Below are 17,640 nucleotides of genomic sequence, written 5' to 3'. Positions count from 1 at the left end.
GTTTGTCAACATCCTTACTCAACAAAAGAAAAGTTGACGGTCACCAAATTGGGGGGAGGAATTTGTATTGATTCCCCCGTCTCCAAATCCCAACGGCAGAGCAACCCTGACTTGGTTCCTGGTGATGTCCCACTCCTCCTCTCCCCTCCCGCTCCTCCGCCCAGGTGTCCTCTGGGCTGCATCCTTGGGCTGGGCTGTCCCCAGCTCTACTCTCATTGCTTCTGGTCTGAGTTGTGCAGATCCCCGTGCACAGCGGGCCAGGCCTCCACGGGGTGTGCTGGGTGGAGGAAAGAATGAATGAAGGCTTCCTGGGCACCCTGGGCGGCACCGTGGCAGGAGGAGGCTGAGCCTGCTCCGCGGAGTCCATCCCACCAACCTCCAGAATTCGTCTTCAGGGAAGAGCGGCCAGCTGCAGGTTCTGGACTGGCCGGTGCCTCCTGCTCCCAGAATGTGCTGGACACCAGTCGGTCCCTTCTGTCCCCACCCAGCATGGCCCGTCTCCACCCCGCGGCACTGGCCTGACCACTGCCACCCCGCAAGGCGGCGGGCACTGCCGCTTACCTTCCGCAGAAACACCTGCAATGCACCAGCCTTTTGCCGGGAGACGGAGCCGGAGCCTCGCTCCACAGACGCCCAGGCAGCGGGAGCGAGCCCGCCACAGCCTCGGTGCGATTCTGCTGCATAATCAGCAGAGAAAGAGAAGAAATCCAGGAATAGAAGCCTTCCGAGCCTCCCCACAACTCTGGGTCCTCTATTGGCTGGAGGCCCCGCACCCCCGCCCCCCATCCCGTTCCTACAAGGTGAAACGGAAGAACCTGTTATTTAACCTCCTGCATCAAAATCCATCTTCTCTCTCAATCTGGGCCCGCGCGTGGGGAGCTCCTGGCGGGGTCTGCAGCGGGGCCTCAGGGAGCACGGGAGGCAGCCCTGGACATGGCCCGGCTGCATCTCGTGGCTGGAGAGGCTTCCCCGCTCCGGCCCGCTGCCTGGGGGCAGGCGTGGTCCTGGGAGGGCTGGGAAGGGGGCCCGCAGCACCTGTCAGCCTGGGAGCCTGGCCTCCTTCTCATTCAGCAGTGAGACTCCGAGCGGCCGTCCTGCAGGACACCTGTCCTGCTCGCCCAGGGACCTGCTCCTTACGGAGGGAAGCCAGGCCAGCCAACAGTCCAAAGCAGGCGCTGGTTGGTCGGCAGAAGCTCATCCTGGGGCAGGATGGGGCAAGGGGGGTCTGTGGTGCCGGCTCGGAGTGGTTGGGACAAAAAGTCAAGGACATGGTGTTACTTTTGCAAAACTAATGACCGTGTGTGTGTGTGTGTGTGTGTGTGTGTGTGTGTGTGTGTCTGGGTGGGCGTGGTAAGAGGCACGCAGTTGTGACCGTGGCTGCCCCAGGGAGCAGGAGAAGGAGGTATTGTCAGTTCTACTTTTTTTCTTTCTTGTCTTGTTTCATTTTTTTCCCCTTTACACAAACATGTATTATATTTGCAATTTAAAACAGAAACTCCTGGTGCGGTGGCCCACGCCTGTAATCCCAGCGGCTCAGAAGGCTGAGGCAGGAGGATCACAGGATCGCAGTTGCCTCAGCAACTTAGGGAGACTGTGAGCGACCTGGTCAGACTCTGTCTCAAAATAAAAAAGAAATAGGGCTGGGGACGTGGCTCAGGGGTTAGGCGCCCTTCGTTCAATCCCGCACACCCAAAACCAAACAAATAACAACAACGACAACAAAAAGAGAACGTGGCACCTTTCCTGTCTCCTTACCACTCCACTGAAGCCCCAGGTGCAGGGCAAGGTCACTCACCATAGGCCAGGTAGGGCTGGCCCCAGGCCCGTGGACCCCCAGGAGTCTCATCAGCTTTCACAAAAATGCCATTCAACTAAGCCTCCCTGAGAGGAGGGAACTCTGCGTAAGGGTACTGGGTGCAAATTCGAGCTCTGCCTGCTGGGACCCCTGCACCCCCTGAGCCTCGGCTTCCTCATCTGGAGATGGGCACAGTGGTGCCTGTTAAGTGTCCTGTACTGTGCTGAGTGCTGTCAAGCCAGGTTAGCTGAGAAGCAAATAAAAACAGGCTTCTGGGGACCCATCAGAGCGCCGAGAGCACATCCAGGACCGGGCAAGGGGAGTTCCAGGGAGTCCCTCTGTCACGGAACCTTGTAAGGGACGAGGAGACAGAAAAGGGCCAGGGAATAGCAGACACGTGTCATGGGGGCCGGCGCCCAGCATGTCACAGGAGGAGGGGTGGGTGGAGGGCGGCTGGAGGAGCTTCCGGAAGGGGCCTCTGCGCCCGTTTCTCCACCTCCTGCTGTTCCCTCTGCCCGCAGTGGCCCCCACCTGCCCTTCCCACAGCGGCCTTCCCCTCCGCCTGGCCCTGCCCAAAGCTCTTCCTCCCCAGAGCAGGCTCCTCTGAGCCCAGTGGCGCCAGCACTGCCTTCTCCACCGCACGCTCCTCCAGCCGCGGGTCCTGCGGGACCTGGGTGGTCTGTTCCTGGGTGTACCGCTCATCTTCCTCACTCTGAGCTCCCTGAGGGCTGAGACTGTGATCTCCGGGTCCCAGCACCTAGCACAAGGCCTGACACACAGTAGCTGCTCAACAAATAGAACATGCAGCCCACAAAGCCAAGGCCAAACCCAAGCACACAGAGCTCTTCTGAAGGAAAAAGAGGGGCAGATTTTGCACCAGGATCCAAAAATGGATAAAAACTTCAGAAATACTGGGGATTTAAAAGTCCACACAAAGTTGTAAGAATGCTAGAAGAAATGCTCCATGAATATTTATAAAAGCTTAGGATGAGAAAGAAATTTCTAGATCCAAATTCATATGAACAAGGATGTTTCTTGCATCATTATTTGTGAGAAAAGTGGAAATGACAATATAGTCCATCGATACAGGATTAGTTAAATAGATCATGGCTCTCTTTACAAAGGAATACTATGCAGCCAGGAAAGCAAATGGCACTTGTTGATGTGGAAAGAAGCCCATACAGAAAGCTTTCTGAATGTTAAACTTGCTAATCACAAACCAGAGATCCTAATAAATTAAAGGTATAGCTGACTGTCACAGAGAAAGCATGAAGGTAAAAATCCCTCAGTCATCCTTCAATTAGTCATTCATTCACTCAACAAATATTTTCTTACCCTCTATCTTCTCTCTATTCCACAGGAGTCCTGGTTCCAGATGACAGAACAATGCATGAACAGGACGCTGTCCCTGCCTTCAAAGGCGTCCTGCTCACCCACGCAGGTGACAAATTATGACATAAGGGAGATGGTATGCACAGCTGGGGGCCTCAGGGTCATCCGCTGGGTAAGAGGCTTCATGGAAAAGGTGTGGTCTGAGCTAGGAGGTGAGGAGGGGCAAACTTGGGGTGTGCAGTTGCACCTCAACTCATGACTGGGATCAGTAGCACTAAGTGCATGGAAGTTTGAAGATATTGTGTGTAAACTGGAAAATGCAGCGACCCACACCTCTAATCCCAGTGACTCGGGAGGCTGAGGCAGGAGGATCGTGAGCTAGAGGCCAGCATCAGCAACTTAGTGAGGCCCTAAGCAACTTGATGAGACCCTGTCTCAAGGAAAAACAAAACAAAACAAAAAAGGCTGGGGATGTAGCTCAGTAGAAAAGTGCCCCTGGGTTCAATCCCCAGTACCCAAAATAAAATCAAATAAAACCACATTTATGACACCTACCCTCCAGAATGTCGTGGGTCTACCTTAAACATGCTCAGAACACTTAAATTCCCCGATGGTTGGGCAAAATTATCTCATGCAAAGCCTATTTTATAACAAAGTATTGAAACTTTCATGTAACCTATTGAATACTGAAAGTGAAAATCACAAGAGCTGTGTGGCGACCCCAAGTCCCCAGCGCATGTTATTCTCAGAGTCAAAAAAAAAAAAAAAAAACCCTAAATGGAGCCACCCAAAGTCCGGAGCTGTCTGGACAGAGGGGAGGAGGCCTTTTCAGAGGCAGAGGTGGGCCGCTGTGGGCCAGGTTGGGAAGTCCCTGGTTCCCCACCAGAGGCTGCACCCAGCCATGTATCCATAGGAAGGGACTCATCTGCAGGAGCTGAGCCTGGGGACAGAGGGGTCTGGACTTGGTCCTGCCCCCTGTGCTGGGAGGCAGCACCCCAGGACTGCCGTGATGCAGTGATCAACAGCTTCCCAGCCACGGCTCGGACACCCTGACAGCCCCGGCCCCAGAGGCGGCCAGGGCAGGGGCAGGTGCCCCCATCGGCAGGTTCCTTAACTGAGGCCCAGCAAGGCCACCCGGGACCTGGCAGTGTCCCAGACACAGTGCTCTCTGCTCTGCACTGAACACTTGGGCCAAGGCACCCAGCTGGAGGGCTCCCCTCTCTGCAGACCCTCTGCTCAGCTGCTCCTGGGGGGGAGCAGGCAGGAGCCCCCGCCCCTGGGAGCACCGGGGCAGCGTGCGGTTCTGGCTTTCCGACTCGGCGCTCGTTATGGTTCCAAACAAAGAGAAATGACTCAGCTTCCTGCAGAGGAGCCGCAGCCTTTCAGAAAAGATATTTCTGCTTTAAAGCTCTCTCCTCTCTGCCATGGAGGCAGCTTGTCTGGGCTGCCTTGTCTTCTCAGTGTTCAGCTGGCCCCAGACTGAGGGACGGTCAGGGACGAGGGCCAGGTCTGGGGCCAGACTGCCTGGGTTTGAACTGGGACCCTACCCTTCCTTGTCTGGACAAAGCTGCACCCTCTCTGAGCCTCTGTTGGCTCCTCTGAAGGTGGAACTAGCAGTTCCCTCCTGGGATCGTCACACACAGCAGCTGTCTCCAGGGGAGAGGGTCTGGTCCAGTGCCTGGCGCAGAGTAGGTGGTCCATAGATCCCACGGTCGGGAATGACAGCAGCCATGCTCTCCTGGAGGGCCTGATGACCTCGTTTCATCCGGAGGCTGCACAGCGCAAGTCCTCACAGCAACAGCTGATTCAAGTTTCTCTCTGTGCTCACGAGGGTGGCTGCACACAGTCTCAAGAAGCTTCCTCCTCTGCCACCCTCTGGCCAGCACCCTGACCCCCTCCCTGTCTTTATCTGCAAAATGAGGACAGATATTCTGAGGTTGTGGAGACCGATCTCCAAGACTTGATAAAAGCAGTTTCATGGAGGCTGAGGAACCACCAGCCACCGCACACCATTCCTTCCCCAGGGCCAAGGAAGAGTCACCAAGTGCTGTGCCTCGGGCATCCCAAGGGGAGGCCAGGTGTGGAGGACCCCCCCTGGGCAGGTCTGGAGCAAACACCAAAGCCGAGACAGAGGGTGCGAGCTCCGCAAGTAACCAGAGCAGCCCTTGAAAATGACCATCAGAGCCGGCGCGGTGGCGCACGCCCGTAATCCCAGTGACTCAGGAGGCCGAGGCAGGAGCAAGTTCAAGGCCAGCCTCAGCAGTTTAGCCAGACCTTGTCTCAAAATAAGAAGGACTGGGGCTGTAGGCCAGTGGGAAAGCACCCCTGGGTTCCATCCCAAGTATCACAAAAAAATAAATTAATAAAACACATAAATCGACCATGGGCCACGACATTAACGCTGGGTCTCTCAAACCTTCATCCTGGAATTAATTTTTTTAAAAAAGCCCAGGGCAGGTGAAACGGGACCCCAAGCCAGCCCCCTGCAGGAGTCCCGCCCTCCCCTGCCTACCCAGGCCTCGGTGACAGAGCAACCTTAATAGTGACTAATTTTAAACCCTGTGATTACCAGGGCTGATCTCCCGGGAACCCTCCCTCCACAGCACGGAGCACCTCTCCGGAGCAGTAATTGCCAAGTTCAATTTTAGCTCTGTCATGCCCAACCATCGCGCTGCGGCGGCTGCTCCTCGCCAGGTAAGCGGGTAACGAGGCGGCTCCGGGGCCTCACGTCACAATATTGTGACGCCCGTCAGCGCCTGTAGGAGCTGAGAAGCCGCGTTTCCCCAGCAGCGCATCCCACCCTGGGAAACGACCAGGGCCCGTGCCTCCCGGGGCCACCTAGCTGCCGGGCCCTGGGCTGCTGCAGAGCTCCCAGCACAGGCCCTGTGCACACCCAGGTGCCAGGTCCCTCCACCCTCCCCCACTGCTGGCACCTGTCGGCCTGGCCCCCCAGACCCTCTCTTACTCATCCCAAGTCAAGCAGCAGAGTTTTCTTGCGGAAAAAGAAAAGGGGACTCTACACCTGCTGTTCCCAAGTAAAAGCCTTCCATGACCCCCACTGTCCTCAAGGTCAAAGTCCTCACAGAGCCCTCTGTACACAGGCTGTCCTTAACGCTCTCCAGGAGGGAGCCCTCGCCAAGCTCTGGGACTCCCTGTCCCCGCCCCTCAGTCCCAGGGATGTCCTGCTGCCACCAAGTCCCATGCACCCCCGGCCTGGCCTGCCCAGGTAAACAGGCCCCTCTGTCCTGGCTCTCCATGACCTGGCTCTGGCCCCGGAACACAGAAGGACAAAACCCCCATAAGGCACTCAGTAGACGCACTGGCCGAATCTTTGGGCTGCATCATGTAAATGCCCCACTTGACACTCTGGGCATTTAGTAAGCACCAACGGTATGCCAGGCACTGGCACTTTCTGTCTCCCCTTTGAATCCTCGAACAACCCAGCAAGGTGAGATCAGTGACTTCTCAGGTGTCACAGTGCCCACCTCTAATCACAGGGTCAGAAATCAAAGTCAAATAGGGCCAGACTCAGGCAGAACTCTCCCGGCTGATCTGCATGGTGTCTCAGGGGATGAGCCCTCACTCAGCCCCCGGCCCCACGCCTGGGCTCATCCGGGGACCTACGCACAATGTCACATTCCAGCCCCATTTTGTTAAAAGGCCCCCCTTGGCCTTGTATCTGTTCTGTTATCCATCTGTCCCCAGCCCCTCCATGAACAGGCCCTCCCTGGCCAGGTCCATGGCAGAACTGTACTGTGGGCCTGGCTGAGTGTGCAGGGGCTGACTTTGGGCTGACATCGGCTTCAGGAGCCTGGGTTTTGTTCTTTCTTCTTGCCCAACCCTTCCCCGTCCTGATGTGAAGAGACCCCTGCACAGAACACCACAAATTAAGTGGGTGCAGGAACTGTCCCCATCTCACAGAAGGAGAAACTGAGGCACAGAGAGGTTAAACAACTTATTAGATGCACAGAGCAAGAAACTGGCAGAGACAGGATTAGAACAAAAGTCTCGGGCCTGTCCAGCAAGCTCACTTCCACCACGATACACTGTCACTGAGTCACAGACCCTCATCTTATAGCAGTTCCCTCCTGGGACTGTCACACACAGCAGGACAAGTCTAAAACCTAAAATAAAGTAAAAATAAAACCTGAAGTTGCGTGTCCTGCCTCGGGTGGGAAGGAGGGCCTCGGGGTGCCCGTGGGTGGAGTCAGAGTGGCCCATCTGTGTGACAGGCCCTTCTCCTGCCATCCCTGGGCACATCCCGGTTTCCACGGTTTCTGTTTGTTCTGGGGAAGACAACTTCACCAGCATCTGGGGCCTGGGAGGAGCACTGGCTTCACTCACTGCAGCCACCAGGGTCCCCAGTTGTCCTCAGATGTGCACAGGCAGGAGGTACCATGCACTGTGCCGGCAACCAGGCAGGCCCCGGGCTCCTCCTCACCTGCCCTGGGAAGCAGGGACCGCCCCATTTCCAGGTGAGAAACCCGAGGCCTGGGCTGGGCAGCAACCGCCCAGAGTTTCACGGTGACCTAAGTGAGAAGCAGGGATTCAGACTCAGATTTGTTGACGGTTCTTGTTTTTCTGATCTGTTCTGGGCCATTTAGGATCATGATTCTGACCCCCGGGGACCCTGGCCTTCTGCAGGTCTACGGTCCCAATAGGCTGGGAGAGACCCTGCTGAAACTGTAGGCACATCAAAGGCAGCCCAGGGGACACAGCAGCAGCTCCCAGGGGACACAGCAGGCAGCTCCCAGGGTACACAGCGGCAGCTCCCAGGGGACACAGCAGCAGCTCCCAGGGGACACAGCGGCAGCTCCCAGGGGACACAGCAGGCAGCTCCTAGGGGACTCCATGCTCAGGCACCCAGGCACAATGGGCTGGCTGGGTTGGGGGCTCGAGGTTTGGCTAGGGAGGTGAGTGCTCCGGGAATGTGCCCCTTCTGGACACCATCCCCACAGGTCTCCCACCCAGATCTGATTCATCCTTCTCAGCTCTTGGTCACTGACCTACAGGACTAAATCCAAGTCCCCAGCCCAGGGCCTGGTCCTCACATATCTCAATCACTGTCCTCCTCATCCCTGTGCATCTGACCCACTTTGCTCCCTCCCAGTCCTTGTCCAAGCCAACCCCTGTGCCAGTGATGCCCCATGCATCTTCCACGGAGATTGCCAGGGGCCCCCCATGAGCAGCTGCCTCACCAAGCCACCCATAATAAGGGAAGGTCTCTCCACTTCCCGCTGAGCCTGCATCACCGGCAGCTGCTTGGGGGCATCTGCGATCCAAAAGTTCCTTTCTCAGCTCCAGGCTGCGGGAACTGGCACTTGATTGGGTGTTCAAATGTGCCACAGGGTCTTTGCACAAGCTGCTCTCTCTGACTGAAGTCCCCACCACCTAGCAGTCCCTAGCCTTCCTGTAGGTCTCCCCTTAACAATCAGAGCAATCCTCCCAGCCCCGACTCCCAGCCTGAGCAGCTGTCCTGCATCTCACCAGCCCTGCTCCCATCATGTGCTTCAACTCTTCACTGGCTAGTCTAGAAGCCACCAAGTCCAGCACTGGGTTTGTCCTTTTCACCCCCAGAGTCCCTGCCATAGTGCCTGGCACACGGTTTATGGTAGACCATAAACATTTGTGGTCTGAAAGAGCGAGGGCAGAGAGGACCACAGATCTCTGCCCTGCAGGCACATGCACTGGGATGTAAGCGCTCCTCTCAGGAAGAAAAGGGATCCATCTCTTCTAGCCTTGAATCTGGGCTTGGCTTTGTGGCCTTATTTGACCTCTAGGACAGCAGCACACATGGCTAAGTAGAGGCTCCGAAATGCTTATGTGGCGGGGTGGGTGAAGGGCTCCCTCCTGCTCGCCAGGAAGCCCGGGAGCCCCCGTGCACACACCTGCTGGGGAGCAAGAGACCACAGGAGAGCCATGCCACCCCGCCAGACACGTGAGTCAAGGTACCCTCGGTCACCAGCCCCCAGAGGTGACACAGTGCCTGCAGTGTCAACCAGCTCAGCCAGAAAACCTTCCAGCCAACCCCCAGCACCACGAGCAAAGTCAAATTGTTGCTGCTCTAAGCCACTAATTTTGGGGTGGCTTGTTAGACAGCAGCATACAACCGTAGGAACTCACAGAACAACACTTGCCATCATGTGCCCCCAGCCAAGAACACGGGCCTGGTCTACACAGCCTCAAGCTGAAAACAACAAAGAGCCTTTGGGATCCTGGAAAACAGCAGAGATGGGGAGGGGCAGGTCCCCGGGCCTGCGACCTGGTGGCCCAGCGCCCTGGCTTGACCTGGACAAGGCCAGTTCATCTCGGTGCCTAGCTCTGTGCCTGTCTCCGCAGCAGGAATGGCGCATCCCACGCCAAGACCTCTCAGGTCCAAATGGGGAACGTATGTGAAAGGAGCTCCAAAAAGAAGCTGAAGACCCGCATGTGTGAGGACAGGGTGCAGAGCGAAGAGCAGACCTCAGAGCTAAGCAGACCCAGGTGCACCATCTGCTCTGCTCCTCACAGGCTGCGTGACCTTGGGCAAGGTTCTCAACCTCTCCGAGCTTCAGGTATCCTGTCGGTGACAATAATGCATAACTTGCAGAGCTATGGTGGGAGTTGAATAAGACAGTATACAAAGGACACCCACGGCCTGGCACGTAGTAGGTATTCAACAAACAGCACCCTCCCCCACTCCACCCAGCTCGGCAGCTACCATCTCATGTTTGATATCAGCATCGTGCGCCAAGTGCCAAGTTGTGACTGCAGCTTACATAACACCCTGCGTGAGAGGTTTGTAGGGAAGATGAAGAGGGAGTGGGACATTGTCAGCTGTGACTGGGAGAGAAAACACCCTTAGAGGCGGGAAACAGCGGACCCCTGAAGACACGTAGACTGAATCCTCACCCCCAGGGTCTCACACACCCAGGCCCACGTCTGTCTTCATTTAGAACAATCTGGGACTCTTCCTTCATTCCCCTCCCATGCACCAGCACACAGCATGAGGCACACAGGATGGAGGGAGCAGGAAAGGGGTCTCGTCACAGCGGCAAGGCACCCAGCTGTCAGTCAGGTCCCTGGACAGCAGCATGGCTCAGGGACTCTGTCCTGCAAAGCACCTGCTGAGAAAGCAGATGCCCACCTGTTCAAGTGGAGGGTTACACGCACACACCCAGACACACACTGAAGACAGAGTTCTGAGTGCAGGGAGGGCAGACAAGATGGCAGAGTGGGGGCAGCAAGGACCCCCGAGCCGAGGGGCATGGCACTGGGAGGTCCCAGGCACCCAGCTCCCACTAAGGGATCCCAACCCTAAAGCCTGGAGCTCAGCGACCTCCGCCCTTCCTCGCCAGCCTTCGTCTATCCAAGCAGGTCTGTGCTCTTCCCCTGCGGCATGCCCCACCCCCAACACCTCCTCCCTACATGGTCTGGAAGGAGAACAGGTGCTCCGGACAAGCAGGTTGGGTCCCGGTCCCACATCCCACTGTGCCCTTGGCCCCGTCACCTCCCCTCCGGGGTCTCAGCTCCTATTGGCACAGTGGAGACAGCTGCCCATTCCCAGGGGTGGGTACCCATTAAATAAATCACACGATGAGATACCCATCCAAGGACATGGAGTGAATGACTTCCCCCTCCCTTTGTCCCCATCCCACCCTTCTGGGAGGTCCTGCCTCCATGGCTCCCTCAGCAGATCTCAGGGAGGGTCCCTCATATGCCCCACCCCCCGCCACCTTGGGCTCTAATATAAGAGTGCAGACCCCCACATCCCTCCGTCAGGTTCATGCCAATGTTTCCAGGTGCCTGTCTTCTGGGGAACTGCCCTTGGCTTATGGGACCAAGTGCAGGGGACATCACGTCTTCCTACCCTTCTCCAGCAGCCCACAGCCGATGACTGACTGGCAGGGGGGACAGGAAGGCCCCCACCCTGGCCTCAAGATGGGACCCACACTGGGGTATCTTTCCTGCTCTGGGGCTCCCATGGGATCAGGCTGACACAGGGCCCCAGTGGAGGCCACATCCTGCTCACTCCCTCCAATCCTGACCTGGCTCCCAGCCCCTGTCCTGAGAGCACACTCCACTGAGTCTCCCATAGGAATCCTGGGCTGGGGCTCTGCACCCAGGCATCTCTCTCTCTCTCTCTCTCTCTCTCTCTACACACACACACACACACACACACACACACACACACGTGCGTGGACTGATGCTCCGTCAGGACCTCTGCCCAGCATCACCTAGACTTTTTTAAAAATGCAGAATCTCTGCCCTGGCCTGACCTATGCATCAGAATCTGCATTTGACAAGACGCCCTGGGATTCCCATGCACCTGGGCGTTGGAGAGGTCCTGCCGAAGCTGGTCACCAGCCTGCAGGTGAACTAAGTACCACCCAAATCTTCCATCGGTCATGGGAGCCATGTAATGAACGCGGCTGTCGTCTGCTGCGGTCTGAATGTTTGTGTCTCCCAGATTCCTGTGTCGAGATCCTGAGGGTACTGACCAGAGTAGGTCATGGGGACAGAACACGGTGACTGGGATCAGTGCCCTCGTACAGCCCCAGGGAGCCAGCGCTCACCACAGGGGGCTGGAGCAAGAAGACAGCTGACTTCAGCAATGCGGGCCCTCACAGCACCTAGTCTGCTGGCCCTTGATCTTGACTTCCCAGCCTCTAGAACTCTAAATAATACCCTTCTGTTGTTATAAGCCACCTGATCTCTAGGGTTTTGTTATCAGCCTGAAGGGAGTAAGACATCATCCAACCCCAGTCAGCAGCTGCAGAGCTGAGTCAGTGGGTGACCACCAGCCGGGGGCCACACTCTGCCCTGGGCAGGGTGAATCCCAAAGCTGCAGGTGGCTTGAGCTCTAACCCCGCATGCTTTACTTGGCCACCAGAATTCTGTTTCTTTTCGGTGACAGAGAAACTAGTCCCAGCATTTGCACTTGTCAATTAAAGCCTTTGCCCCTTCTTCCTTCTTGAAGGGAATTCAGGGCCCCACCAGACAGCCAGGAAGGGGTTCCTAAAAGCACCCTGAGGGCAGATGCATTCCCCAGGGCCCTGCAGCAGAGGAGGGGAGCCAGGCCCAGAGATGTCTCCGCTAGAGGAAGAAGCCCTGGCCTTCCCCGAGTCAAGGTGGGCGTGGGGGAGGGCAGCAACCCCTCTTCAGAGACCCCCAGGGTGTGAACCCCGCATCCGGGGGGATGCCCATGACCTTTGCGAAACTAAATGCAATAACCAAGTCCTATGTGCTGAGCGGACCCCAGGGCCAGCCCCGGAGGCGGCAATAATCCAGACGTGTGTTTGGACAGGAGGCACCCTGCAAAGCTCAAAGTCAACGCTGCCTGTCGCCGCAGGAGGGAAACGGCTCACCTTTTGCTAATCGCCCTAATTCATTTTTTATTACTAACTTTCCTGTTTTCTATTTGCCGTCCGATTGGAGATATTACCAAAGGCATTTAAGAAGCATCAGATCCCGGCCCAATGGCAAACATAACTCTGTCCACTGAATCTGCATTAATATACATATAATTCCCTGATCACAAAGACCTCACGGTCCACATGCGAGACCCTAAATGAAGGCAGAGGTGGCAGAGCCAGAAACCCAACCAAGATTTTTCAAAACACTATGAGGTCCACCAAGAAGGCACCCGGAAAGGGGCACCTCAGCTCACGCTCCTGGAGAATGCGGTTGACTCTCTTAGAAAATGACTTGCTGGCACCAATCAGGAGCCACAAAAATGCCCACTCCTTTTGACTCGCGAATTCTATGTTGGCCACAGCCAACAACCTGGTCTTGTCTTTGACAGCCGTCCTCTCCATCACCCCTCATCCCACCTACCCACAAGTCCCCACATTCTGCCTCCTCCTCTCTCCCCTGCTCCTCCCCTTTCCCTCCCACCAGGGTAGAGCCACAGAACGTTCTGCGCGACGGAGATTTTCCATATCAGCCCTGCCCAAGGCCAGCTACCCCTATGTGGCCACAGAGCACTTGAAATGAGGCTCGTGTGGCCAGAGAAGGAAATCTTACTTTATTTTAAATATAAATAGTCACAAGGGTCTAGCGGCTACCATGTTGGACAGCACAGCCACAAGCCAACACTGATTCTCTCCTGGGCCACAGAAGTCACCCCCATCTGCTCTCCTGGGTCCGCTCTTACCCTCTGTCCAGTTCCCCCCACAAAACAGCAGCAAAGATTCTTCTAAATTGCCACACCTGTCCACAGCCCCCACTGCCCTAGAGTGAAATCCAAGTTCCCAGACTTGGGGACATCGTGCCGCCCAGCGCCCGGGGAGCTCACAGCTTCAGGAAGGCTAGATGGGGCAAGGACAGCAGCAGAGGCCTCCTGGAGGGGTGGCCCTGGAGCAGAACCTGAGAGGTGTCCCTAGGAGATGGCCGTGGTCAGGAATGGCAACACGGGAGGCAGGGCCACAGGGGCGCTGGGACAGAGCACACAACAGAGCCCCCTCCTGAAGCCCAAGTCCTGGGGGGGGAGGGGAGGAGGGAGGGTAGTGACCGGACAACATAATGAACAGGTAAACGACACACTGTTGCAAGGGAAAAGAAAAAGACCAGGTGGGCCCCGGGGAGGTGACATATTCAGGGGGGGCTCCAATCTGCACAGCTGCCAAATAGCAGGTGACTTCTCCCTATTTCCTACACGGTGGGGCAGGTAACGAGGTATTTAGAATTTACAGCTTAATAAAAAGGGGTGGTCACTCAGGAGAGAGGCCACCCCAAAGTCCTGCTTGGTCAACAGAAGCATTCCCACGGGCTGGAGAGAGATTGTGCTATCTCTGAAGGCCAGGCCTGTGCGCCCGATGCCCCAGCCCAAGCAACGGGAGGGGAGCCTCCCTCCTGAAGGCAAGGTCACGGGCACAGAGATGGAAGTGTTCAAAACAGGGGCTGCCACCTTTGCCCCAGAGTCAAGCCCTGATTCACGATCATAAGGACCAGGATTTCCAACATCAACAGCTCTTGATTCCAGCTTTCCCTCCTGGGCTCCGCTGGAGATGAGCCTGACGTGATGCTACAAGACTCACGTTCAACTCGCAAGACCCAAACACTGTGTCCCTCACCTGGATGTGTTCCGTCCTCCGGGCAACAAGGTACAAACAAGGTATGTGGGGCCCAGAGAGGGCAAGTGGGTTTTTCTTGGAAACACAGCCTGGGATATGTTATGGTGGTTTTCTCTGGAGAACAGGATCTGCCACATTCATTCATTCTTTCAACAAGGATCCATTGAGCACCGCTCCACAGCAGACCCTCGGCAGACCTGGGCCTACCCCAGGAAGAACAAAACAAACACCAGCCCGGCGGTTTTTAAGGTCTACCATCTAAAGGGAGAACAGTCAAGTCATTTCACAGATATGCTGTACCATGGGGGAAAAATACACTAGACCCAGGATCAAGAACAGGGAAGGCAACGGCCTCAAGAGATCAAAGTCTGAGAAAGTGGGGATGAAGCTGAGACCAGAGGATGAGCAGGAGCCAGTCAAGTGAAGAACGAAGGCAAGATGCTCCAGGCAGGAGGCATCATGGCAAGGCCCCTGTCCCAGGCAGACGGCCGGGGACCCGGGATGCAAGCCATGAGGGGAGGTAGCCCGCGTGAAGCCTGGAACCTGGTACAGAGCCCTGGGAGTGACGGCTGGGGAAGCCTGGGGGTGTCAGACCCCACAGGGACTTACAGGCCAGGAGGGGAGTCTGATGTTATCTGCAAGTCCGGGGAAGGTGCTGGAAGGTTCTAAACTGAGGCAATTTGCACAGAGAAGAGGCGGGGTCCACTCCAGCCTCAGAAAGGTCTCCGTGGCCCATCCTGGCACGCGCCTTTTGGTCCCTGGAAAGTAAATGTCTCAACTCCACTGAAAGTTACGGTCCCTGGCTGGTCTGCAGGAGGCAGCCACCTTTCAGAAAAGCAAGACAAAACAGCAACCAGCTGTGGGCACAGAGCATCAGACAGAAGCTGGCTGCCAGCAGCTGCAAAACTTGCCCGGCTTTCTAGAAAGACCGTGGCTCCTCAGGGCCAGGACCAGGACCAACTCCCTGACCCACGCCTGGCGCCTACCACCGGGCACAGTAGGCAGCGGACGCTCTGTGGGCGGCGAATGAACAAGTGAGTGAATGAACTCTTCAGAGGCAAAGCAGGCCTGTGTGATGAGGCCCATCTCCTGGGAGAGGGGTGCAGGGGAGAGAGAGAGAGAGAGACTGAGAGAGAGGGAGGAACAGGGAGGGAGGAAGGGAGGACATTACAGATCAACCTGAATCTGGGCACAGTGTGCGTGGAATATCCCGAAACACTCCTCCGTCCTTCCAAAAGAGACACCAGAGTGCCACTCCCTGGGGACACAGGCTGACGCCCGTGTGAAGGGTCAGCCACACCTTCCTCCACGGAAGACAGTCCCTCCCTTGTTGACCGTCCGGCCCGACTCCACAGGAAACCTGGGGACAGACAGGAGGCCCTTCAGTACCTGACAAGACAACTCTAGAAAAGACCAGGCAGCAGGAGGCACGTGGATGGGGAGGAGCTGCACATGAATTATAAATATCGGATAAGGAAGCCACACTCAGAGTCTCCTGGGTGCAGCACACTGGCAACTGCCGTGTCCCTGTGGGCCCTTGGAGCGAAGCCCAGGGACTGGAGGGAGAGCTGAGCTGTGGGGGGTGGGCTTCCAAGCCAGGGAGGATGGGGACCACCCTCTGGGGGCTGGTCCTCTGCACTTGAACCAAAGCCCAAAGGGGCAGCGTAGAGAAGAGCCCCTGGTCCTGGCCACGCCACGGACCACCGCAGACAGGGGCGGTTTCTGTGCCCCGCTGGCAGGCCGTGGCTCCTCTCCAAATGCTCCCAGAGACAGTGCCAAGGGTCACCTGTGCCAGCCCCGTGAGTCTAAATGTGTACTTGATCCTTAAAGGCTCCTGCAGCGAGGAAGAAGGGAACAGCTACTCTCCCTGCCAAAAGAAGCCTCAACCCCAAAGCACCCAAGATTCTGTGATTGAAAACGAACATAAAATCCCAGGATGGAACCTGCGTTCACTGTTCTTTGGAGGAACCAGAGGTCCTGAACAGCACTCAGCAGCAGGAATGAAGAAAGGGATGACTGGCTGGATCTCCTGCATGCTCACCAACAACCTGAGGTTCAAGTGTGGTTATGTGGAGAAAGTGGGGCTCAGAGAGGCTAAGCAACAGGCCCAAAGTTACACAGCTTATAAGTGCCAGCATACGAACCCAGGCACTTTAATCAAACTCAAGTCATACACAAATGCACTCTCTGGCTTTGCGTAAAAATTGACTTTCATCTCAGGTGGATGAGAGAATGAGAAAACAAGGCGGGGAGCCGGGGGGGGGGGGGGGGGGGGGGGGCTCCTGAAATAATATAAGTTAACATCCAACAGGCACTCCGAAAATATCTGCAGAATGGTCGAGCAACACCAGGCCGAGGATCCACCTAAGACATTGCAAAGTTCAGTTCAAGTCAAAACACAGCACCATGGAACAATAAAATTTATGCATGAGATTGACCCTGGGTTATACTGCCAAGTCGGATTCATTTCTAACAAGTTTCTAAATCATTCCTACAAATCAGGCCCAACTTCGAGATAAGCACGTTCGAATTAGCTGTAATGTGAAGGCATCTTAATGGCAAATGATGTCTGAAGTTGAAAACCAAGGCAAGGAGGCCCAGCGGGGAACCCCAGGTCCCAGAAGAGAAGAGTGCATCAACAGTCAAAGCAAGGGGCATGTAGGGTAATAGAGGGACAGTCAAAATGCCCCAGGCTTTGCCCTGGAGGAAAACCAACGAAAATGTGGTGCAGGCGAACCAGAAGACGGTGGGGGAAGGAGTGGCCGAGCTTTGGGGCTGCACTTTCTGTCCAGCTTCTCAGTCCCGGGGCTCCCTGTCATTGTGTCCACACGGTTGACAGTCATCTTATTTACATGGACCCAAACTTACAGGGAGATTTTTCAGCATGGCTGGGGAGCAGCAGCAAAAACATATGGTAGGTAATTATTAACTTAATGAGTCATGGTGAATTGTGATTTTATATCTTGGCGTAAAGATGTTGCATAACACAGGATAATAAATTTTGATCCATTACCCTGAAGCTTAGAACTGGCTACTGTACAACTGGGATTTCTGGTGCCTGCTAGAAAGAGCAAGCCGAGTGTGGTTTAGTGGCCTGGTTTACAACCTTTGAGTCCACAGGTCAACAGGTTGTTGCTGAGTGCCTACTGTGTGCAAGGCGCTGGGAATTGAGCTCTGACTTGGAAGCTCAGTGACTCAGCGGAGAGAGTTTCATTCACCAGATGAAAGCCGACGGGGAACTGTGGCCTGTGGCTCAAAAGGCAGAGGGAAAATGAAACCTGAAATTGTTGGGAACAGTGTTGGTGCCCCGCATGCGGGAAGGTGTCCAAGTCAGAGACCGACGGGAAACATCAGGGGGGCGTACACAGTGGCGGCAGGTGTCCCATGCAGAGGACACAGCCCCTCCCAGGAGGGGAGGCCAGGCTGTGGGAGCAGAGGTCACACCACACACTGCCCCCA

The 17,640-nt window shown here is 56.0% G+C and overlaps 1 protein-coding gene across 3 annotated transcripts in view; it reads right to left on the bottom strand.

The window, feature by feature from the left end:
* Positions 1-17,640, bottom strand: part of Tox2 (TOX high mobility group box family member 2) — a 126,073-nt gene that overhangs the window by 100,401 nt on the left and 8,032 nt on the right. The window contains exon 1 of one of the 3 annotated variants that reach the window (XM_071608947.1): positions 562-642. The exons of the other annotated variants lie outside the window; for them this stretch is intronic. The gene's annotated coding sequence lies outside the window, so the exon portion shown is untranslated. Of the gene's footprint in view, positions 1-561; positions 643-17,640 lie in introns of those variants that run through there. 3 annotated transcript variants of the gene reach the window in all.

Source organism: Marmota flaviventris, chromosome 2 (genome assembly GCF_047511675.1).
Source record: "Marmota flaviventris isolate mMarFla1 chromosome 2, mMarFla1.hap1, whole genome shotgun sequence".
NCBI classification, from domain to species: Eukaryota; Metazoa; Chordata; class Mammalia; order Rodentia; family Sciuridae; genus Marmota; species Marmota flaviventris.
The sequence above is the reverse complement of the archived record's forward strand: the minus strand, read 5'-3'. Positions and strand labels throughout refer to the sequence as shown.